Raw genomic sequence first — 25807 nt, 5'->3', positions numbered from 1 at the left:
TCTACTTATACCTTCATTTGCTGCTTGTCCTTTGCCTGTGATTCTCTTGCTTCCTGGCTCTGCTGTTCCTGCTGTTACCATTGACCTCTGCTTCATATTGACCCTGGCTTGACTGACTATTCTCCTGCTCTGTATTTGTTACCACGTACACTCCTGGTTTAACTCGGCTCGTCCACTACACTGTTGCTCACGGTGTTGCCGTGGGCAACTGCCCCACTTCCCTTGCTTTTGTGTACCCTTGTTTTGTTTGTCTGTCGTGCACATATTGAGAGTAGGGACCGTCGCCCAGTTGTACGCCATCGCCTAGGATGGGCTGTGCAAGTAGGCAGGGACTGAGTGGCGGGTAGATTAGGGCTCACCTGTCTGTCTCCATATCCTGACATTACAACTAGGGGACCATTTGCAAGACAAACTTGGAATACGGCAACAACGCTCAGACATGAGAGGAAGGGGCTGAGACCTTCTTATAGCCCAAGGTGCTCAGAGAGCAATCAGCACAATCTCCCACATGCGTGCACTCTGGCTTCTTGAGTCTGGATTGAGCTCGCGAGTGCACCCTGGTGGTCACTGTGCAACAGGACGGCCGTATGTGCAAACATCTCTGGAGAGAAGGGCGTCGACTGGATGGAAGGATTCCATGGTCAGCGACCACAGACGTTACAGGATCCCCCCTCTTATGCCCCCTCCTCTTGGGACCAGAACGAGAGAGAAACCTCTTAATCAGGGTAGGAGCATTGAGATTCTCTTCTGGCTCCCAGAACCTCTCTTCTGGACCAAACCCCTTCCAATCTACTAAATAAAAGGTTCTTCCTCTTACTTTTTTAATGTCCAGGATCTCCTTAACCTCGAAGGTGTCTGAAGGACCGCTGGAGGCAACCGCAGGGCTAGGAGTCTTGGTAAAGCAGTTCAGAACCACCGGCTTCAGGAGGGAGACATGGAAGGAGATAGGGATCTTGAGGGTAGGAGGCAGCCGAAGCTTGTAGGCGACAGGGTTGATCTGCTGTAGGATCACGAAGGGTCCGAGGAACCTGGGAGCAAATTTGTACGATGGCACCCTCAATCGAATATTCCTGGAGGACAGCCAGATCTTCGTGCCAGGAAGAAACTGAGGAGGTTCTCTTCTCCTTGTGTCCACCTTCCGTTTCATGCGGTCGACCGCCGGCAGAATGGAGGATCGAGTCTGCTGCCAGATCTGCAGAAAGTCCCTAAAAGCCATGTCAGCAGCTGGTACCTCGGACGTATCAGGCATCGGGAGAGGAATTTGTGGGTGTAAGCCGTAGTCCATGAAGAATGGTGTCTTCTGTGTGGACTCGCTGGTGTGATTGTTGTAAGAGAATTCAGCCCACGGAAGCAACTGCACCCAGTCATCATGTTGCTTGGAGATGAAGTGGCGTAAGTAGTTCTCTAAGATCTGATTGATTCTCTCGACCTGACCATTGGAGTGAGGATGGTAGGCCGAGGAAAAGTCAAACTTTACACCTAGGAGTCCGCAGAGGGCTCTCTAGACCTTCGAAGTGAACTGAACCCCCCGATCAGACACAATATGCTGCGGTAAGCCATGCAAGCAGAAGATGTGTTGGATGAACAGCTTGGCCAGTAGAGGAGCAGAAGGTAGACCGGTTAGAGGAACGAAGTGGGCCATCTTCAAAAATTGATCCACCACCACCCAGACAGCACTGCATCCAGCAGAGAGAGGCAGGTCAGTAATAAAGTCCATAGCTATATGCTGCCAAGGAGCATCGGGCACAGGCAATGGCTAGAGCAGGCCAGCAGGTCTGGAGTGAGCGACCTTGTTAGCTGCACACACTGAGCAGGACGAAACAAAGTCCAAAATGTCCTTAGGCAGCGTGGGCCACCAGAAATGACGGGCAATCAGATCTCGGGTCTTACGGGTCCCCGCGTGACCTGCCAGTCTAGAGGAGTGTCCCCAGCAGAGGATTCTCCCTCGGTCAGCCAGGCACACAAAAGTCCTCCCTGGAGGAATGTCCCCAACTTGCAGGGGATTGACAGAGACAATGCAAGACGGATCAATAATGTTCTATGGCATCTCCATGGTGTCCTCTGTCTCGAAAGACCTGGACAAGGCATCGACCCTCACATTCTTGTCGGCCGGGCGATAATGGAGCTCAAACTGGAACCTGGTAAAGAACAGCGACCACCTGGCATGACGAAGATTCAGCCGGTGGGCCGTCTGGAGATAGGTGAGGTTCTTGTGGTCCTTAAAAATCAGGATGGGATGAGCTGCGACCTCTAGTAGATGTCTCCACTCCTCCAGGGCCAACTTGATGGCCAGTAACTCCCTTATCCCCTAGTTGCGTTCTGCGGAAGAGAAGAGCTTAGAGAAATATTCACATACCATAGACTTGCCCTTGGAACCTCTCTGAACAGGAGTGCACCAGCACCGACAGAGGATGCGTCCACCTCCAGCGAGAACCATAGAGAAATGTTGGGATGATGGAGGATAGAAGCTGACGTGAAGGCACTCTTCAGGCTATTGAATGCAGACTCCACCTCAGGAGTCCACACCTTGGTGTTCATGCCCTTTTTAGTGTGGTCAGAGATAGGAGAAGTCAGTGAGGAGAAGTTTGGAATAAACTGTCTGTAAAAATTGGCGAATCCCAGAAAGCGCTGTATGGCCCTCAAGCCTTGAAGGCGTGGCCGTTCCAGAACGGACTTTACCTTTTCAGGATCCATCTTGAGACCTCTATTCGAGACAATGTAGCCACGGAAGGGCAGAGCATCCTTTTCAAACACACACTTCTCCAATTTAGCCTACAGACGATTCTCTCTTAACCGCAGCAAAACTTGATGAGTCACATGATCTGGAGAAAAAAATCAAGATATCATCAAGGTAGACTACTACACAAACATAGAGGAGGTCACGGAAAATGTCATTAACAAACTCCTTGAAGACCGCGGGATCATTACACAGGCCGAAGGACATTACTAGATGCTCATAGTGTCAATCACGGGTGTTAAATGCAGTCTTCCATTCGTCACCGAGGCGAATCCGGATTAGGTTGTAAGCCCCATGCAGGTCTAGTTTCGAAAAAATGTTGGCGCCACGTATATGATCAAATAATTCAGAGATCAGCGGCAACGGATATTTATCCTTCACCGTGATTTGGCTGAGACCCCCGTAGTCAATACAAGGACGCAGGGAGCCATCCTTTTTTTTGACGAAGAAGAAACCGGCTCCTGCCGTGGAGGAAGACTTCCGTATGAAGCCCCTCTCCAAGTTCTCCTTAACATAGCTGGACATGGACAGAGTCTCTGGCAAGGAGAGAGGATATATCCTATCACGGGGAAGGGATGCACCAGGGATCAGCTCAATAGGACAGTCATACGCCCGGTGTGGGGGCAGTGTCTCCGCCTCCCTTTTGCTGAAGACGTCCGAAAATGCAGCATAATGACCAGGCAATCCTGCCAATGATCGAAGCAGAGAAGGCTGGACTGAACGAATCTGCACCAGGCATCGGCTGTGACATTCGGGGCCCCACTGGAGACCCTCTCCAGAGTTCCAATCCAGGACTGGGGCATGTAGTCTGAGCCAAGGCAGACCCAGCAGCACAGGGTTAAACGCCTTGGACAGGACATAGAACGGTAGAAGTTCGAAGTAGAGAGCCCCTACTTGGAGCCTCAGCGGCTTGGTCACAGCTATAACTGGGTCTGGCAGAAGTAGTCCATTTACTGATGCAACCATCAACGGTCTCTCCAGAGGGGTAGTAGGTAATTGGAGAAGGTCCACAGTCTCTACAAATAAAATTAGCAGCGGATCCAGAGTCCAGATACGCAGAGACCTGATGCGATTTCTCACCGGACACTATGGTCACGGGTATGGACAACTTAGATGGGAGTCCTTCTTTACCCAAGGTTGTCTCTCCTACCAACCCTAGGCTTTGGGGCTTTTGGGGACACAGACGCACAAGATGGCCTCCGAGGCCGCAATAAAGACAGTCCCGAAGTGCGTCTGCATTGTCTCTCCTGGGTAGATAGCTTACATTGGTCCATCCTCACAGACTCCTGAGGAGGATCGGCATCTGAGGACGGCAAGGGTTGCTGTAAAGTAGGGGCCAGACTAGGAGGGCCTCCCTCCCGACGAACCTCTTGGAGCCGTTCTCGGAGCCTTCTATCAATCCGGGCAGCCAGGAGGATGAGGTCATCCAGGGTAGACGGCAGGTCTTGAGCGGCAAGTTCGTCTTTAATCTTAGGAGACAGTCCATGGCAGAATGTAGCCACCAGGGCCACATTGTTTCACAACAGTTCTCCCGCCAGGGTGCGGAAGTGGATGGCGTACTCGCCCAGAGAGATGTCTCCTTGGCGTTGGTTCAGCAAGGACACCGTGCGAAATGTCCGGAGGAACCCCTAGAAGTCACGGGTCTCAGGTCCTTGTCTCTCCCAGATAGGGTTCGCCCATGCAAGGGCCTTGCCAGTAAGAAGAGAGATGATGAAAGCGACCCTTGCGCCATCAGATGAAAATGCCCTTGAATACAGGCTGAAGTGGATCTGGCACTGGTTCAAAAATCCACGACAGGAACTTGTGTCTCCACCATAGTGGCCAGGAAGTGGCAAAGACAAACGAGGATCAACACTGTCAGGAGATGTAGTCTGAGGAACAGTACTGCCAGGAGGTGTAGTAGGAGGAATGGCAGCTCGTGCCTCCTGCCGACGTGCAAGAATGTTCAAGGCCTGGAGGAGTTGGTCCTGCGAGACCGGAGGTCTAGCATATCTACCCGCATCTCTTGTGACGTCGTCATGGTCTTGGATCGACTAGCGGGGTCCATGGCCTGAGCGTACTGTCACGTAGGGTTCGTGGACCCACTGGGCCGTACTGCCTTGAGGGTATGGCAGCTGGCCAACAGGGCGCAGGTCAGAGTCTATAGTTCATATAGGGTACCTGTGGCAGCTCGGACAGTGGCAAGGCAGGCTTGGCTGGGACTAGGCAGCAGGTAGACGTCAGGTGTGGAAAAGCAGGACAGGCGTGGTATACAGCACAGCACGGCTACAGCTCAGCATGGCACTAGATCAGGATACAGGAACAGGGAACACTGGGAGCAGGAAACATTAGGGGACCATTTGCAAGACAAACTTGGAATACGACAACAACGCTCAGGCGTGGGAGGAAGGGTCTGAGACTTTCTTATAGCCCAGGGTGCTCAGGGAGCAATTAGCACAATCTACCACACGCGTGCGCTCTGGCTTCTTGAGTCTGGACTGAGCACCCTGGTGGTCACTGTGGAACAGGACGGCCATATGTGCAAACATCTCTGGAGACAAGGGCGTTGACCACGGACGTTACACAGGAGCAAACTAGCGCCGATCAACGATGTCTCGTTGATCGGCGCTCACTGCACCGGCCGAGTATCGGCCGGTGTAAAAGGGCCTTTAGACTGGGCTGGCGTGAGAAGGCGTATTGGTGGTCACTAAGGGGTTAAACCTTATTTTTTTTACTATTTAGCTATAAAAATGCATAGAACAGGTGTTTAGAACATTGAACCTAACTTTATTCTTTAGAAAAGCAAATACAACAGGGGAATGGAGCAAGTTTAATGAGTCAGCAAATTGTCACATTATTTTAGCCTTTAGTGGCTGAAAGTGTAAACTCTAATCTGAAAATTAGTGTCTTATAACATTTTATTGTCTTTCTCTATTGGCCGCCTTCTCGTAGGAGTACATTAAGTCAATACACATTCATTGCTTCAGTAAATAGATTAAAGCATCATAAGCCACAGTATATAAATAGTCTATAAAAGGGTAAGTTATTTATTTTAATTAAATGCAATTTAGCTACTTTGTGTATCCCTGGACTGTAAATTTGTATCATTGCCTTTTCATAAATCTTGGCAGCATATTGATTATCAACATATTATTCTTATATAAACAGATCAACTTATATTCAGAGACTAATCATATGTACACACTAGTCATACACATGTACATATTCAAGAACCACAATTGATAATAAAATAATAATAAATGAAGATACTATACATCACCAAACCTCTACCCAATTTACCTATTGCACCACTGCTCCCATATGGAAAGGGGTCTTAGTATTGGGGTCCAGCCACGATTGCTCACTCTTACAACCCCTGACTTTTTAGTGATATATTATGAACTGTTTGGTAACATCTAATATTCTACTTGGTTTACAATGGGACTTCATTATTTCTTAGGCTTCGTTCACATCTGCGTCGGGACTCCGTTCATGGGTTCCGTCAATCCAATTCCGTTTGTTTCAGTTTGGATTCCGTTCCCCTGACGGAAAGCTCAGACAGAACCCATGAACGGAATCCCGACACACATGTGAACGAAGCCTAAGGCCTCATTCACACGACAGGGTTTCCCGGCCGGGTGCCGGCCGTTCATAAATGGGCCGGCACCCGGCTGCATTAGGAATAATAGACCCCTGATGGGGCTATTCACACGACTGATTTTTTGACGGCCGGGAAAACCGGCCGTCAAAAAATAGGACATGCTCTATTTTCAGCCAGGTACCCGGCCGCCCGGCTCCCATAGAAGTCTATGGGGCCGGGTAATACACGGCCATCACCGGAATGTGTCCCGAGTGATGGCCGGGTTTTCCGTCGCTTGCGCGCTATCTCCTCCTCCTCACAGCGCAGAGTGCATGTGAGGAGGAGGAGTTGATGCCATTCGGACGAATGGCTGTACACTGTGTGGCAGGGCCGGGGTGTACAGCAGGTGGAAGGGAGCACTGCGCTGGCTCCCTTCCCCTGCTTGTTTTAAAAGCGCCCTGGCCCGGCGGCACCTTCCATGGCGCCGCTAGCAGCTGCTGCTGCTGCGGCTGCTACTACTGTAGCGACGCCACTATAGCAGAGCAGGGAGGTATCTCCCCACTCTGCTATGTGCTAGCTCCATTTTAGCTCCCTGAAGGAGCGGAATCCCCGTGTGTTCGGGGATTCCGCTCCTGGACAGAGCGCTTGATGTCTCTGTGCATATCTGGGCAGTGACATCAGGGGAAACTCCTGAAGCGGAATCCCCGAACACATGGGGATTCCCCTTCAGGAGTTGCCGCTGATGTCACTGTCCAGATCTGCCCGGCCGGGAAAAATGGCCGATTTTACCGGCCGATACTCGGGCTCGGGCGGGACCCGGTCGTGTGAATCCCGCCTAACAAAGACACCACATATTCCTGGAGCTCTTTGTGAACATCAGCAATGTGATATAGATGCAAAAAGGGGTATAAGTGATGTTTTAGGTGTCTTGAATGCAGTAAGTGTTTATTATTTTTACATAAAGAGGCATTAACTAATAATAAGAATTGATACTGGTAGAGTTCAAGCCAGGACATAAATTTTTGAGGGGAGGCCCAGAAGAAAAAATAAAATGTTCCTCATTCTCTTGGTGCGCAGACTTAGCAACAAGCTCAAAACTATGTACCCAACACTCCCTTCCCCCCATAATACAATGCTCTCTTGCAGCAAGACATTCTTGATTTTAGTTTTTTGTCTAGATCAGAATATAGCTCCCTGGTGTAAAAATAACACTTACTAGACACTTCTCCATTCAAGCTATGTACATGCATTGAACCAGTAAGGTACACTGGGAGCATTGCTTTTGTGTTTGTGTAGGACATATATGTAAATGGTGTTAAAAGGTAGACTATGCTAAAAAAGTTCTTTCAACAAAGAGTTCAGCAGGTTCTATCGGTCCTGGTAAGATATACAGTATAATATGCTGCCCAAATCTCCATACTCAGTATGCCAGATGTATGTGCAGCAATTGCCACACTTGAAATGCCATTTGTATTTTACATGGCAGACTGAACTGATCAAAGGCAGCATCACATTTACCTGTGGGCATTCACTTTCCAGACTATTCACTCTGGGCTGTTTAGTTTTTCCCCAGTTCTGAAGCCTCACTACTTATAATATATACATTATTAAACAAGAATAAAGCTGCAGGAAAAATATGCGCTCAATATGTTTTGCAGATGCACACTTTTTCTACAGAAGTGTACAACTTACTGCATTAAAAAGGAACAACAGATTTAAAATCGCCCATTTTGTTTCAACTCTCATACTATTTTGCAATTATGTTTTACTATACGAAGCTAGTCCGCTCCACAATTAACATCATTGAAGGGACTTTAGTGTCCTTTTAACCCCTTCCCGCCGCAGCCATTTTTGAGATTTTAATTTTCGTTTTTTCCTCCCACATTCCAGAAGCAATAACTTTTTTATTTTTCCGTCGATATAGTCCTATGAGGGCTTGATTTTTGCGGGATGAGTTATAGTTTTTAATTATACCATTTTGGGGTACATGCAATGTTTTGATCACTTTTTATTTCATTTTTTGTGGGAGATGAGGTGACCAAAAAACTTGTTATATCTAGTCCAGAGTCAGCGCAGCCGTCTACCAGGAAATTTTCGAGCACTTTATGCTTTCCTCTGCTGACAATCTTGATGGAGATGCTGATGTCATTTTCCAGCAGGACTTGGCACCTGCCCACACTGCCAAAAGTACCAATACCTGGTGTAATAACCACAGTATCACTGCGCTTGATTGGCCAGCAAACTCGCCTGACCTAAACCCCATAGAGAATCTATGGGGTATTGTCAAGAGGAAGATGAGAGATACCAGACCCAACAATACAGACGAGCTGAAGGACGCTATCAAAGCAACCTGGGCTTCCATAACACCTCAGCAGTGGCAAAGGCTGATCGCCCCTGTGCCACGCCACATTGATGAAGTAATTCATGCAAAAGGAGCCCCAACCAAGTATTGAGGGCATATACTGTACATACTTTTCAGTAGGCCAACATTTTGGTATTAAAAATCATGTTTGAAATTGGGCTTATATAATTTTCTAATTTTCTGAGAGACTACATTTTGGGTTTTCATTAACTGCACACCATAACCATCAACATTAAAAGAAAAAAATGCTGGAAATAGATCACTCTGTGTGTAATGAATCTATATAATATATGAGTTTCATTTTTTGAATTGAATTACTGAAATAAATTAACGTTTTGATTATATCCTAATTCATTGAGAAGGACTAGTGTATATACAGTATAATATATTTCTTTAAAAGATCACTCTGGTTAACATTGAGACAATGTGTAATGCCTGAATGGGTGTTGCATGACACAGGGATTCAAAGAGCACCAAAGAGAGAAGTCTTGCACCAGTAATTGCCCACTCAGGCCTGCACTATACAGAACACAGTAACAGTTTTGCCTGGAGTGTTCCTTTAAGTTGCTTAAAATAGAACTCATACAGCACCACAGTCCCTCCCCCTGTAGTGCCAGTCATACAGTGCACCCTATAAGTGTGAAACACATAGTGCCCCTCATTAGTGCCAACCACGTAGAGATCCCATACCAAATGCCAGCCACAGAGTTCCTCCATAATGGTGCCAGCCACACATTGCACCCTTGGGGTATGTGCACACGATGAGAGGCTTTTACGTCTGAAAAGACAGACTGTTTTCAGGAGAAAACAGCTGCCTCGTTTCGGACGTAAAAGCTCCTCCTCGCATTATGCGAGGCGTCTGTGACGCTCGTAAATCTTGAGCTGCTCTTCATTGACTTCAATGAAGAACGGCTCAAATTACGTTTCAAAGAAGTGCCCTGCACTTCTTTGCCGAGGCAGTCAACTTACGCGTCGTCGTTTGACAGCTGTCAAACGACGACGCGTAAATAACAGTACGTCGGCAAACCCATTCAAATGAATGGGCAGATGTTTGCCGACGTATTGTAGCCCTATTTTCAGGCGTAAATCGAGGCATAATACACCTCGTTTATGCCTGAAAATAGGTCATGTGAACCCAGCCTTAGTAGTGCAAGGTCTGCTTTGCGTCTTCTCTTCTCCCTGACATGAAAGATACATGTCAGCAACCAACAGAGGGCGCTTACATGGGCCTGCACTGCTATCTATGATCAGTGCAGGAAAGAGAATAGACCTACCCTCTAATGATGGCACTCAGTTATTTGCATCAGAAGGATGAGGCTGTCTTTTGACTGATTTGTCTTTTTGAACTATTGAGGCGGAGACATGCAAGTGTATGTCTTGATGGTTGGGGGTCGCAAAAAAGAGCATGGTGGGATGCATGCGCACCTTCACCATAGGTTGTGCCCCCCTGTATAGGGTCATAATCAGTGTAAAAATATGTCATGACTGGAGTTTTTCTTTAGCAGTGTGTAACCTTTATTTATTTTTCTTCATTTTGTAAAATGTCTTTAATATCTAAACTGACCCATGGTAGTCACATTCTTACAACCCCCCATCACAGAATGACAACCAATAATAACACTTTGCAAAAATCCACAAAACATAAATAAGCTAAAGAATGAAAGGCGGTAGCCAAGTTTTGGATTTGAAAAATAAAGATTGTACGTTTTACCTGAGTTATTTTCTCTATTGAGCCTGGAAGCATAATTTACTTGGCATCCTACACAAACTAGTGGTTAGCTGCAAACCTATATTTTGTAATTCTAAGCTGTCTTCATTCTTTCTTGATATTTATTTTAGCTACACAAAACCAGATTGTGGAGGGGCGGAAAAGTAAAAGCAAAAGGAAATTCTGACGATTTGCCACAAGTCCTTTTGGCTTGCCCAATAAAATAGTGTCAGGAGTGAACATTAAGGCTTCATGCACACAAACGTGTTTTTGTGGCCGCAATTCACCCGCAATCTGCAGGTAAATTGCGGCTGCAATTAATTTCTATGGGCCCATGCACACGACCGTGATTTCCACGGTCCAGCATTGCGCCGGGATCCTGGACCGCAAAAAGATAGGACATGTGTTATTACGGCCGCATTTTGCGGAACAGGCTCAATTAAATTAATGTACACAGCCATGTGCACGGGCCGTGATTAGCGGGCGGCCTGCGAATGACACTCCGCGCCCGTCCGAGCCGCAAATCACAGGCCGTGCACACCACTATGGTAGTGTGCATGAGCCATATGACCTATGGTTACTTCCATTGACAATGTATTATAGCCATGTCAAAAGTAGACTGTGGTATCACCACTCTGCAGGACCAGCAAAATGAGAACCACCCTGCAGGACCAGCAAAATGAGAACCACCCTGCAGGACCAGCAAAATGAGAACCACCCTGCAGGACCAGCAGTAAGTTAGCATGCATGTGCTTAAGGTTTCGTTCACATCTGCATTGGAGTCCCGTTCTGACGTTTCGTCTGAGCTTTCCGTCAGAACGGGACCCTGAACAGACACAAACTGACACAAACGGAAACCAGAGGTTTCCGTTTCCATCACCATTGATTTAAATGGTGATGGATCCGGTGCCCATGGTTTCCGTTCGTCTCTGTTGTGCACCCGTCAGAACGGGACCCCAACGCAGATGTGAACGAAGCCTAAGGCCTCATTTACACGAGCGTAATATACGTGCGTGCGCCGCGCGTGCTTTTCACGCGTGACGTACGCACCTATATTACTCTATGGGACAGTGCAGACAGTACGTGTTTTTTGCGCAGCGCGAGTGCGTTGCGTAAAACTCACAACATGTTCTAAAATCGTGCGTTTCTCGCGCATCACGCACACATTGAAGTCAATGGGTGCGTGAAAACCACGCATGGCACACGGATGCTCCTGCATTGCATGCGCGAATTTCACGCATCACTTGTTCTGTCCATGTAAAAGAGTTTATAAAGCTGGACAAAGCAAACAAAAACCAGGAAGTGCTTGCGTTTTCACTGCGAGTTGGCAAGCCTGTTGTCTGAGAAATTACACTCCACTGAGATCTGCTGCCATGCCGCGTGGGATTGACGTAGAGCGCCTCATCACCCTGGTCCAGGGCCATGGGGCTATTTAGGACACTCGCGCGGAGGCGTACCACGACTGCACGGTCAATGAGGACGCCTGGGAGGAGGTAGCAAAGGAGCTTTTTGGAGAGGAATGGGAGAGTGGCCGAACCCGGGACCGCAGTCGGTTGGGTGAGTACCATGTTTTTTCCTGCAATGCATCCCTATTGAAGAACTGTGGCCCTGTATGTGTCTTCCGCGCAATTGCCCAATGACCTTTTGTGGAGCAGGCGCATCACCGTGTACCATGTCATTGGCAGGGTAGGGCCCCTCATTTTAGTGAGAGGGCAGAGTTCTTATGGCGTTATATTTGTTTTTCCTCCAACAGTCCAAGATCTAAAAACACGGTGGCTGTTAGGGATCTGCCAGGTACTTCATCTAGGTATACTCCTGGGATTAATCAATCCACACCTGAGGCCAGACCTGTTCGACTGACACCATCTCCCACCAACCAGGGTGGCAGGCTCAGGAGTGGGAGAGCCTATCGCGGCCTGGTCTGTCGGAGTTAGCTCCGCCCCCTGTCCTTTATTACCTGCCCTGTTATCTCCCTCAGTGCTTGTAATTCTTTTGGATTCCTGGCCCCACTGCTGCTTGCTCCAGCCTGCTTCTGCCGTGCTTCTGCCTTGCTGCAGTTCTGCTTGACCTGCTTGCTTTGCCCCTGGCTTGCTTCTGTCTCCTTGCCCGCTTGGGTGTACTCACTTCGTCCTGGTCCTGACTGTGCGTTCGCCGCTCCGTTTCCTCGTGGCGTTCCGTGGCTACTGCCCCTTCCTTTGCGTGTTCCCTGTTTGTTTTCCTGTGCACTTAGACAGCGTAGGGACCGCCGCCCAGTTGTACCTCGTCGCCTAGGGCGGGTCGTTGCAAGTAGGCAGGGACAGGGCGGTGGGTAGATTAGGGCTCACTTTCCCTTCACCTCCTTCCTGCCATTACAGTGGCGGAGCTGCCGTGACCAATTCAGGAGAGAAATGGGGGAAAAGGGACGCAGCGGAGATGGGGGCTCGCGTAAGCGCCCCTACATGTATACCAAACAATTGATGTTCTTGAAGGACATTATGGAGATGCGCACGTAAGAGATTGTGCTTTTGCATGTGTCTAATGAGTGTTCGCCCATGTCCTGTTTGCCATCGTGTTGTTGTGGGTATTGTTTGATATTCTGTTCTAACGCAGTTTTCCCATTATAGAACCACCGACAATTTGGAGGACACAGCTGAGGACACGGACATCGGCGAGTCTCTGCCGCAACCTCCTGCTGCCCATGTCCTGCCCCTTAGCCCGGAGCCGACACCCCTGGACCCCGCCCCTGTCCAGTCTGCACGGGCCGTCGCCTCTCCGGCTGAGGAGCGCCCCGTGCGTACCACAACTCGCCGGCGCCGTGCTCCACAGCCCTCCGCCGGTGTCCAAGTTGATAGCCGGGTGCTGGAATTTCTGAGCTGAGCCGCGGATGAGGACGGCAACGACTTCTTTGGCCGCAGCATAGTTCCCCTACTCCGCCTGGTCCCTATGGATCGCATAACCCGGCTACAAGCGTCAATCATAACCTTGATCGACGCCTCCACACCCCCCCACAATCCAAACCACTGCTTCATGGCCATAGAGCAGTGGCGCGGATTTGCTATGCCGGCCACCACGCCCCAATTGCCGGCAACATACCATCAAGCCACACAGATGGCAAGGCCGCACCCCTATATGCGCCCTATGGCTCCCCACTTCCCTGCCCCAACGTACCACGGACAACATCAGCACCACTATGCTGGCGAGGAACAACCTCCGCAGCTCCAGGTCCAGCATAGTGGTGCTGAAATGCCCGCGTATTCCTCCCCGGGCCACCACTACCAACACCTGTGAGTGTGTTGGCGGCCAATTTGTTTTACGGGATGGCAACTCGTCCTCTAATGTTGGTTACACCATGTTGGTGTTCTTTTTATTATACAATGTGTTTGTTTATTTTACTGTCCACACCATGTTTCTGTAGTGTGAAATACAAACACATGGATGTTCATTGTTTCGATTCTGTGTTGTTTTTATTTCACACCCCTCAACACAATCTTTGCCCCACATTTCTTTTGTCTATACCCTCACACACTTCTGGCCTTTGGCCCCAATGCATGCACACGTGTTATGAGGTTTTAGTTCAGCTATCGGGGTTTGACATTGTTTGCAACAGGTGAGAACGTTTGGGTGCTGTCATGGGACCCGAAGCACACTAAGTACACTTGCAATTGGACTTGCCTAACTTTTGGCCGACCATCATTCTATCTCCAGAAAGCATGTTGCCAAATGTCCTGATCAAACCCCGACAGATGTAAGCTCGCAACCCGCGCCAAGGGTCCTCATGTTTTGCGAGTCCCTAACCCAACACGAACCCAAAAAACTGAAAAAAACCCTGGCCACATGTGACGTGTGTAGTGAAGCCTCCAAACAACAGACAACCCTTCAAAGGTCATCACGCCCCCACGGTGCGGCTCGTGATGGGCACTCGAAATATGCCGCCAAAGTATCCCGCACTCGAAGGCCGGATGAGAGAGATCGGCCGAGAGGAATAACCGGGACAGTGTGGCTGGTGCCTGCATGTGTTAGGATATATTCTGCATCAAAGGTAGCATCATTAATGCGGCAGAAGTTATGCAGAACGACACACGCTTGTATAACATGTGTCACATTCTGCATGGACAATTGCATTGTCGTCAGAAAGACACGCCACCTGTTCAACATAATGCCAAAGGCACATTCCACACATCAACGAGCTCGGCCTAGGCGGAGATTGAACATGCGCCGACGGTCATCCAAGCCCCTTCTTGCAAAAGGACGCATGACTTGCCTTGTCAGGGCAAACCCCTCATCCGCCACGATGACATACGGGATTGGGGGTCCGATGGAGCCAGGGAGGATGGAAGGTTCCGGCACCGCCAGTCGATTATTCACAAGTCGTTTCCCCATTCTTGATGAACGGAAAATGCGGGCATCTGCCGAGCTTCCATACGAGCCGATGTCAACAATAGTGAAACAATAATTCGTGTCCGCCAAGGCCAACAATACCATCGAAAAAAACTGCTTGTAGTTATAGTATTGCGAGCCACTGCGTGGGGGCTTTCTCACACGAATGTGTTTGCCGTCTAGGGCATCAATGCAATTTGGAAATTCACTTGCTCTAAGAAATCCCTCTGAAATTCTTAGCCACTGTTCTGTCGTGGGCTGAGGCATGACCGTGGTCTTTAACCTCTGCCACAACACGACACAGGTGGATGTGACAATGAACGAAATGGTGGTCACTCCCAAAAGAAATTCAAAATGTAACGAATGATAACTATTGCCTGTGGCCAGAAATCTAGAAATCAAAGAGAAAGAAAAAGAAAGCCACAACACATGTTAGGGGGGGCTGGTAAAACAGACAGCGTCATTGACTAAGTAATAGCAACTGCACACATACCTCAAGGTCACAAGCAGACGTTCCTCTGGCGAAATGCAGCGTCTCATGTTGGTATTCTTGTAGGTCAGACCAGAGCGAATCTGCTCAAGCAGAAGGTCAAATGTGCCCACAGACATGCGGCAGAACGCTCTAAATTTTTCAGGATGCCATTGTAAGTCCTCATACAGGCTATGGAAATGGCCTTTTCGTCGTACGTTGGGCCACAAGTGGATGAACCCAAATGCGACATCTTCCACGCGTCTGGTGCTGCAGCATGGGTCAACGCTCCCCAAAACGACGCGAGATCATCCAGGCAAGAAGCACACGTGCCAGCGACTGAGAAGGCATAAGTGTGCTGTGCAAAGCCAATTACAACTTCAATGGAGAAACACACACTGGGGTTTCAGCAGAGGCGGAAATTAAGGTGCAAAACCGGCTTTTCCCAGCAAGCATGGGTTGGGCCAGCTGGCCTATTTGTAGGCTGGCCTCGCATTAATCCCCTCTGCGTTTTTTACGTGCGTTGCAAACGCTGGTCGTTCACGCGTTTAAAATGCAACAACGCTGCGTATACGCAGTGCAAACACAATGCCAACGCGCGCAATACGCAGCGTTTTTTTTTGCGCGCAAAACGCACACGCTCGTGTAAATGAGGCCTAAGACTGTTTCTTTTTATTATGCGGTAGAAAGGGAGGGGCTTTCTTTTGCTGTTTGGTTCTATTTTATGCCCTCTGCCTCACCCTAGTAAGATCTGAACAATGCATTTTGTAGAGTTCAGGAGGTACTATTAAACATAAAATAAAAATGATAAGGTGTTCAGATTATAGATTAGGTATAGTGTATAAATAGGATAATCTGCTGGCTAGTATTGTCAGTTAAAGGCTATGTTCACACGGCATAGCCTGCGGAATTTAGAAAAATCTGCATCTGACAGTCAGATTTCTGTCACAGATTGGCCAGCAGATCCGCGGGCAGGATAAGCTCTTTATTATTCAATGGAGCTTATCCGCTGCTTTTCTATGCAGAATCCGCGGAAATTATTAACGTGTTGCAGATTTTAAAATCAGCAACGCAATTATTATTCCACAAAGATATTTTCCTGTGAGTATAAAATACCCTATTCACAAGCTTTGCTTACAAAATGTTCGGCCATGTTCACACATTCAGGATTGAGTCATTATTTAGGCGCTGATTCCGTGCCTAAATCCTATCAGAATTCCGCTGGCAATGCAGGTTTATGGGGTATTTATACCCCATCCACAAGCTCAGGAATATATCTGTGCAGAATACTGAAAATCCACAGCAGAAAAAAATCTGGCACTTTAGTTTTTTGTTGTTTTGCTCCTATGACAGAGCAGAACAATGGAAAGCGGAACACAGGTGTGAACCCAGCTCTATAAATAGAACACTTGTGCAGTTTTGCAAGAGTGGTGGACAGATTACATTAGGAGTTTTAAATTAAAAAAATTGGATTATGTACTTTAAAGATTGAATTTGGTCTGGGGGACCACGGGTATATGAATATTTCTTTACACATGAACCACGGGTATATGAATATTTCTTTACACATGAAAGCCCAGGCAGCATTGTATATGGACTTGCTGTGTATATAGCATTCTATTGGCTAAGCTGTGCATTGTAAGTCACAAATCAATACATCACTGCTCTTTTCTTCTCTCTCTTCTTCATTTAAAGAATTTCTATGTATTGGCTATGGCAGAAGATTACTTTTGTTGATACCATTTTTATTGGTGAGTTCTGAGTATTTTTTGATCTTTTTACACTGCAAAGTTTATTATCTAAATATTATACTGTTCCAAATGTCTTTCCAGCTTTTCATTTAAATCAGTATATTGCAATACTCCTTCCTGGCTTGAGTTATAAACCCAGAGGAAGCAAAGTTTCATTGCTTGGATATTTTTCAGTACACAAAATCATTTCATTCTAGCCTCAGTCTTATGAGAGATGAAGCCTTTTTTCTGTAGTTCTGGGACAGAAAGCAATGAAATATCACTTATTTGTCAGCGCTAGTTCTTACCTGCACGCTTCAAAGTTTGTTTCATTTGTTCATACACAACATAAGCAAAGTGGACATAGATAAGCATGTGTTCTATACTGTATAGTCCAAAATCCGCAACTTTCCATTTTTGAGGTTTACTCTGCTATTAAGGGTCTTTTTTTACTAACCCCGTAAGGACCAATCCATTTTTGTCTGCAGGTCTATGACCATAATTTTTTTTTTTGCAGGATTTGTTGTAGTTATTTCAGGGATTATTTTGTGATACATATCATTTAACGTTGGCTTTTAGGGTAAGTCTACACGTAGCATAAATACTGCGGATTTTCAGCAACGGATTTCATTGCGGAAAAGCTGCAGCGTAATACAGTAGCAGCAAAGTAGATGAGATTTGAACAAATAAAACAGCCGAACAACCGTTTATAAATTCACCTGCGGTTCGGTTTTTTAATATACATCATGTCAATTTATGCTGCGGAATTGCTGGTTTTCTGTTGTGGGTTTTCCCCTTTGAATTCGATAGTGGTCAGAGGTAAAACCCGCAACAAATAAATCAGGAAAAGCTGCAGCTTACACTTACCCAGATCTCTCTGCTTATGCGTCCAGCCCGGCCTCCAGGTATGACGTTTCATCCCATGTGACTGCTGCAGCCAATCACAGGCTGCATCGGTCATATGGGATGAAACGTCATCCCAAGAGGCCGGGTTGCAAGTTGTCAGAGGGACATGTCGCCATGGCTACGGATAAGTATAGACTTTCTTATGTGCTGTTTTACGCAGCGGATATTCCGGCCGAAAAACTGCATTACAATTTGTTGCGTTTTTTTGGGGGTTGGAATTCACTGCGCCGTCCAGGGCAGATACACTTTGTACTTTTACACAGTGTATCCGCTCTGTGTGAACATGCCCTTATAATGGCGGAATTCAGAAAAAAGCAACTCTGCCATTTACCAAAAATAACACATTAGCAGTATAGTATGGGTTATTATGATTAGGATACCAAATATGTATATCTATTATTATTTTTTGTATTATTTGTTTATTAAAAACGTTATTTAAAAAAAACACTTTTTTTATTTTTTGTACATGTGTGAGTTAGGCTTCATTCAGATCTGCGTCAGGGCTCCGTTCTGGCATTCCGTCGGAGCTTCCTGTCAGAACGGAACCCTGACTGAAACAAACGGAAACCAGTGCCAATGGTTTCCGTTTGTCTCCGTTGTGCAAGGGTTCCGTCGTTTTGATGGAAGCAATATTGTAGTCGCATGCGTGTTTTTCAGTTTCTTTTGGCAGCTTTTGAAAATGCAACAAAAAATCACAATGTGAACCCAGCGTAAGAGCTTGTTTTAAAATGTATGTCTATCCACATTGGAGTCTGCCAGCAAATAAGTGCAGCCTAATCCACAGAACATTAGAATAGTACTTTTTTTTTCCACTTAGATTAAGATATAATAAGTGTGGGTGTATTTTTACTGTATGTATGTGTGATGGGATATTAACCCCTTAAGGACGCAGCCTAGTTTTGGCCTTAAGGCTCAGAGCCCATTTTTCAAATCTGACATATTTCACTTTATGTGGTAATAACGTCGAAATGCTTAAACCTATCCAAGCGATTCTGAGATTGTTTTCTCGTGACACATTGGGCTTCATATTCGTGGTAAAATTTGGTCGATATATTCAGTGTTTATTGGTGAAAAATTGCAAAATTTAGTGAAAATTTGGAAAAAATAGCATTTTTCAGAATTTTAATGCATCTGCTTGTAAAACAGACGGCTATACCACCCAAAATAGTTACTAGTTCACACTTCCTATAAGTCTTCTTTAGATTGGCATCGTTTTTTGAACATTCTTTTATTTTTCTTGGACGTTACAAGGCTTAGAACATAAACAGCAATTTCTCATATTTGTAAGAAAATTTCAAAATCCTTTTTTTTAAGGTACTTCTTCAGTTCTGAAGAGGCTTTGAGGGGCCTATGTATTAGAAACCCTGATAAAACACCCCATTTTAAAAACTAGACCCCTCAAAGTATTCAAAACAGCATTTAGAAAGTTTTTTAACCCTTCAGGCATTTCACAAGAATTAAAGCAAAATTGAGGTGAAATTTGCAAATTTCATTTTTCTTGCTGAATTTCAATTTTATTCATTTTTTTTCTGTAACACAGAGGGTTTTACCAGAGAAACACTACTAAATATGTATTGTCCAGATTCTGCAGTTTTTAGAAATGTCCCACATGTGGCTCTACTGCGCTCGTGGACTAAAACACAAGCCCTAGAAGCAAAGAAGCACCTAGTGCCTTTTGAGTCCTCTTTTTTTATTAGAATATATTTTAGGTAGCATGCCAGGTTTGAAGAGGTGTTGAGGTGCCAAAACAGTAGGAATCCCCAAATAGTGACCCCATTTTGGAAACTACACCCCTCAAGGAATTCATTTATGGTTGTTGTTACCATTTTGACCGCACAGTTTTTTCACAGCACCTATTTGAATTGGGCTGTGAAATTAAAAAAATGTCATTTTTTCCAATAAGATGTCATTTGTGATCAAAATTTATTATTTTCACAGGGAACAAAATACCCCATTTTGTTTCCCAATTTGTCCTTAGTGCGGCAATACCCCATTTGTGGTGATAAACTGCCGTTTGGGCCCATGGGAGGGCTCAGAATGAAAGGAGCCCTGTGTGTTTGGTTGAGTCCAGATTTTGCTGGATTGGTTTTCGGGTGCCATGTTGCATTTGCAGAGCCCCAGAGGTAACAAAGCAATGAAAACCCACAGAAGTGACCCCATTTTGGAAACTACACCCCTCAAGGAATTCAAATATGGTTGTTGTTACAATTTTGACCGCACAGTTTTTTCACAGCACCTATTTGAATTGGGCTGTGAAATGAAAAAAATTACATTTTTTCCAATAAGATGTAATTTTTTATCAAAATTTCTTATTTTCACAGGGAACAAAATACCCCATTTTGTTGCCCAATTTCTCCTGAGTGCAGCAATACCCCATTTGTGGCGATAAACTGCAGTTTGGGCCCATGGGAGGCCTCAGAAGTGAAGTAGCGCTGTGTGTTCTTTGGAGTGCAGATTTTGCTGGATTGGTTTTCGGGTGCCATGTCGCATTTGCAGAGCCCCAGAGGTATCAAAGCAATGGAAACCCACAGAAGTGACCCCATTTTGGAAACTACACCCCTCAAGGAATTCATTTATGGGTGTTGTGACCATTTAGACTCCATAGTTTCTTCACAGAACTTATTTGAATTGGGCTGGGAATTAAAAAAAATATATTTTTTCCAATAATATGTCGTTTTAGCTCAAAAATTCTTATTTTCACAAGAAATAAAATACTACATTTTGTTGCCCAATTTGTCCTGAGTGCGGCAATACCCCATTTGTGATGATAAACTGCTGTTTGGGCCCATGGGAGGGCTCAGAAGGAAAGGAGCGCTATGTGTTTGTTGGAGTACAGATTTTGCTGGTTTGGTTTTCGGGTGCCATGTCGCATTTGCAGAGCCCCAGAGGTATCAAAGCAATAGAAAACCACCAGAAGTGACCCCATTTTGGAAACTACACCCCTCAAGGAATTCATTTATGGGTGTTGTGACCATTTTGACCCCATAGTTTTTTCACAGAACTTATTTGAATTGGGCTTGGAATTAAAACAAAATTAATTTTTTCCAATAATATGTCGTTTTGGCTGAAAATTTCTTATTTTCACAAGAAATAAAATACCCCATTCTGTTGCGCAATTTGTCCTGAGTGCAGCAATACCCCTTTTGTGGTGATAAACTGACGTTTGGGCCCATGGGAGGGCTCAGAACGAAAGGACCACCATTTGGCCTACTGGGGATTTTCTCGTGCAAAGTCATGTGTGCAGAAGCCCCTGAGGTACCAGTACAGTTGAAACCCGCAAGAAGTGACCCCGTTTTAAAAATTACACCCTTAAGGCATTCATCTAGAGGTGTAGTGAGCATTTTGACCGGAGAGATACACCCCATAAACTGTAATGTGGGTTCTCCCGGGTATGGCAATACCCTACATGTGGCTGTTATCAGCTGCCTGGGCACACAGCAGGGCTCAGAGGGGAAAGACGAGGGGGAATTAGCTGTGCGGAGTGCATCAGGGTAAGTAGAATTGGGGTAAATTATAAAACAAGGGATGTATGATCAATTTTAAACCACTCTTTCATACAGAGCTCAGGTTTTTCGGGACACGCGTTACATTGATATATTGTGTCCTCCCTTATACCCCTCTTATAGCAGACTTTGCACCTCTTTTGACTTTTTCCCTTCTTGCCAGTTTGGGGAACTTCTCCTGGAAAGTGTTGCCCTGGTACGATGCGTGTGGCCTCGCTTCCAGAAGTACTGGGTGCCCCCCCGTTCCTGGTCCCTAAAGATTAGGTTCTTGATAATCACCTCTTGAAATTCCAGGAAAGTTCCCCTCTGGCCTGTACATCGACGTAGCACGTACACATTGTACAATGCCATCTGTATGATGTGCCCGGCCAGCTTCTTATACCACACCGCATGGCGCTGTAGGGCTTCGGGACTTGATCTGACAAGTCCACCCCTCCCATGTACCTATTGTAGTCCAGGATGCAGTCTGGTTTAGGGGTCTCTGTACTGGTACCTCGTACAGGTACATGGGTACTGGTGTGACATCTCTCTTGTCCTTGTACTTGACACACAATATGTTGCTGCTAGAATGTGCTCTGCGCTCACCCCTTCTTGTTTGCCCTGCAGTGTCTTAGGGAGGCCTCTCAGATTTCTTCTAGCAGTGCCGCATGCCACAGGACTGGAAGCGAGGCAGTTGAAGAGTGGGACGCCGGTATAAAAATTATCCAGGTAGAGTTGGTAACCCTGGTCCAGCAGTGGATGCACCAAATCCCACACAATTTTTGCATTAACTCCCAGTAAGGGGGGGCATTCGGGGGGCATTCTGGGGGCTGAATACTGGTGTCCTTCCCTTCATATATCCTACATTTGTAGGTATACCCTGATACACTCTCGCACAGCTCATACATCTTCACGCCATACCTTGCCTTCTTACCCGGCAGGTACTCGCGGAATTGAAGCCTCCCTTTAAAATCCACCAAGCACTCATCAATAGAAATACACTTCTTTGGGGTGAATGCTTGGGAAAATCGGGCACTGAAACGGTCTAATAGGGGTCTCCGTTTATACAAATGGTCAAAAATGGGGTCATCTCGGGGTGGGCACGGCTCATTATCAGTATAATGTAAGAAGCGAAGTATTGCCTGATTTTTTTTTTTTTTTTAGGTTCCGGTTCAGTTCTGAAGTTGCTTTGATGGACCTATATATTAGAAACCCCTATGAAACACCCCATTTTAGAAACTAGACCCCTCAAAGTATTCACAGCAGCATTTAGAAAGTTTATGAACCCTTTAGGTGTTTCACAGGAATTTAGAGCAAAGTAGAGGTGAAATTAAAAAAAAAATTTTGTCAGAAAATCCTCTTTATACCATTTTTTTTATAACACAAAAGGTTTTACCAGAGAAACGCAACTTAATACTTATTGCCCAGATTCTGCAGTTTTGAGAAATATCCCACATGTGGCCCTAGTGCGGTAATGGACTGAAGCACCGGCCTCAGAAGCAAAGGAGCACCCAGTGGATTTTGAGGCATCCTTTTTATTAGGCACCATGTCCGGTTTGAAGAGGTCTTGTGCTGCCAAAACAGTGGAAAACCACCAAAAGTGACCCCATTTTGAAAACTAGACCCCTTGAGGAATCCATTGCAGTTTTCATGTCATGCATGCGGCTTTTTGATCAGTTTTTATTCTATTTTTAGGTGGCGTGTTGACTAAAAAACAGCAATTCTACTATTGTTTTTTTAATCAATTTTTTTTACAGCGTGCACCGTGCGCTATAAATGACATATTCACTTTATTCTGCGGGGCGATACGATTACGGCGATACCAGATGTTTTTAGTTTTTTTTAATGTCTTATGGCGTTTGCACAATAAAATACGTTTTGTAAACAATCATTCACTTTTTGTGTTGCCTTATTCTAAGAGCCATAACGGTTTTATTTTTCCATCAATAAAGCCGTGCGAGGACTTAGTTTTTGCGTAACGAACTGTAGTTTCTATCAGTACCATTTTTAGGGACATGCGACTTTTTGATCTCTTTTTATTCAATTTTTGGGGAGGTGAAGTGACCAAACAATTGTGATTGTGGTACGGTTTATTATTCTTTTCTTTTACGGCGTTCACCGCGCGGGATAAATAACGAAATAATTTTGTAGTTCAGGTCGTTACGGACGCGGCGATACCAATTATGTATAGTTTATTTGTTTGTTTATATATTTTTATTAATAATAAATGACTGATAAGGGAAAAAGGGGGATTTTTACTTTTAATACTTTTAAAACTTTTATTTTCTTATTTTTACACATCTTTTTTTAACTTTTTTTTAACTTTATTACTTTGTCCCACTAGGGGACATGAGGGCAGGAGGCCCTGATCGCTATTCTAATACACTGCACCACATGCGTAGTGCAGTGTATTAGAACTGTCAGCTACTCACTGACAGCAAGCATAGTGGGTCCTGACTTCGTCAGGACCCACTAGGCTTCCGTCGATGGCAGAGCCGGACGCCATTGTTTGGTGTCCGGTTGCCATAGTAGCCATCGCCAGCCGCTATCGCGTAGCAGGCTGGCGATTGTAGCTTAACCCCTAAAAAGCCGTGATCACTATTGAACACGGCTTTTAAGGGGTTAATCAGCGGGGACACAGCGATCGGTCCCCACTGTAGGAGCTGTGACAGCTGCTGTACGAGACAGCAGCTGTCACAGCTCCTGTATGTGTCGGGAAGACGGCCGAAATGGCCGTTATCCCCGCGACGTAATAATCCGTCGCTGAGCGCTAACGATACAGTTAGCGCGACGGATTATTACGTCGCTGAGCGCGAAGGGGTTAAAAGCCCATGTTAAGACCCTTTTTAGAGCATTCTGGATCAATACAGGGGTTTCCATTATTTAGGGTGCCCATTATTGGGCAGAGTACAAACCAACTAGAAGAAAGCTTTATTTAATGTGAAGGAACCTGCTGTGCATGCATTATGGGCATGGTCCATTGACATCTGCTTATCGTTGGGGGCTCCTAATAGAAACGCCTATTGCTGTGTGACCTGAGCAAACTTTATATAATGTTGTTATAAGACTTAAAGTGGTTGTCCAATGACAGTCTTTTTTTTCTTTTATCACAAGTCAATGAGACAGGTCAAAAAAATATGTTAGGGTGGGTGCAACCTTTATGACCCACTGCTGCCGAGTACCAGGAGCCCCAAATCTGCTTTGCATTTGGCTGTTTCTGGCACTCTATATATTCTGGCCACAGGATGAGAACTGGGATTTGTTGTCAGATAACCCCTTTAATAAGCTAGCTTATTTATATAATTGACATTACTGATTGATATAAATTAACATTTTAGGCATTATTCACCGTTTAATCAATTTGTAAATAAGATCCTTGATGCTGAAATGTCCATAGCAAAGTGTAACTTTTAAGAATGGTACAATACAGGCTAGAGCAGGGGTCTCAAGCACGCGGCACGCGGGCCGCATGCGGCCCCTGGGGCTGTCATCTGCGGCCCGCGGGACACAGAGCCGCTAGTATCGGCTCTGCTCCGAGACTCTGGAATTCCCTGACATCGCTGTCCACATATGAACAGCGATGTCTGGGGCTTCCCCAGAGCCGGAGTCCCGGGCAGAGCGCTAGTACAGGCTCTGCTCCGGGACTCTGTGGAATTCCCTGACATCGCTGCCCATATATAGACAGTGTGTCAGGGTCTTCCCCAGAGCGGAGCAGAGCGCTGGTGTCGGCTCTGCTCCTGGACTCTGTGGAATTCCCTGACATTGCTGTCCACATATGAACAGCGATGTCTGGGGCTTCCCCAGAGTCGGAGTCCCGAGCAGAGCGCTGGTGTCGGCTCTGCTCCGGGACTCTGTGGAATTCCCTGACATCGCTGCCCATATGTGGACAGTGTGTCAGGGTCTTCCCCAGAGCGGAGCAGAGCGCTGGTGTCGGCTCTGCTCCTGGACTCTGTGGAATTCCCTGACATCGCTGTCCACATATGAACAGCGATGTTTGGGGCTACCCCAGAGCCGGAGTCCAGAGCAGAGTGCTGGTGTCGGCTCTGCTCCAGGACTCTGGGGAAGCCTCTGACATCGCTGTCCATACATCGACAATGATGTCAGGGGCTTCCCCAGAGCAGGAGTCCCAGTGATGTCAGGAGCCCAGCTGGAGTCCCAGGAAGAGCCTACTAGCGCTCTGCCCGGGACTCCAGCTCTGGGGTTGCCCCTGACATCTCTGTCTATATATGGACAGTGATGTCAGGAGCAGAGCTGGAATCCCAGGCAGAGTGCCAGAAGCGGCTCTGCTCCGGGACGCCAGCTCTAGGCAAGCCCCTGACGGCACTGTGGCAGCATCTGCGGAGGGCACTGCGGCAGCATCAACGGAGGGCACACTGTAGCAGCATCAACGGAGGGCACACTGCGACAGCATCTGCGGAGGGCTCTGCGGCAGCATCTACGGAGGACTCTGCGGCAGCATCTACGGAGGACTCTGCGGCAGCATCTGCGGAGGGCTCTG

The 25807-nt window shown here is 46.5% G+C and overlaps 1 protein-coding gene across 11 annotated transcripts in view; it reads left to right on the top strand.

The window, feature by feature from the left end:
• Nucleotides 1–25807, top strand: part of ARVCF (ARVCF delta catenin family member) — a 738556-nt gene that overhangs the window by 104168 nt on the left and 608581 nt on the right. The window contains exon 2 of one of the 11 annotated variants that reach the window (XM_075832479.1): nucleotides 16887–16942. The exons of the other annotated variants lie outside the window; for them this stretch is intronic. The gene's annotated coding sequence lies outside the window, so the exon portion shown is untranslated. The remainder of the gene's footprint in view (nucleotides 1–16886; nucleotides 16943–25807) is intronic. 11 annotated transcript variants of the gene reach the window in all.

The sequence above is a fragment of the Rhinoderma darwinii genome, chromosome 1 (genome assembly GCF_050947455.1).
Source record: "Rhinoderma darwinii isolate aRhiDar2 chromosome 1, aRhiDar2.hap1, whole genome shotgun sequence".
Lineage (NCBI taxonomy): Eukaryota > Metazoa > Chordata > Amphibia > Anura > Rhinodermatidae > Rhinoderma > Rhinoderma darwinii.
The sequence above is the reverse complement of the archived record's forward strand: the minus strand, read 5'-3'. Positions and strand labels throughout refer to the sequence as shown.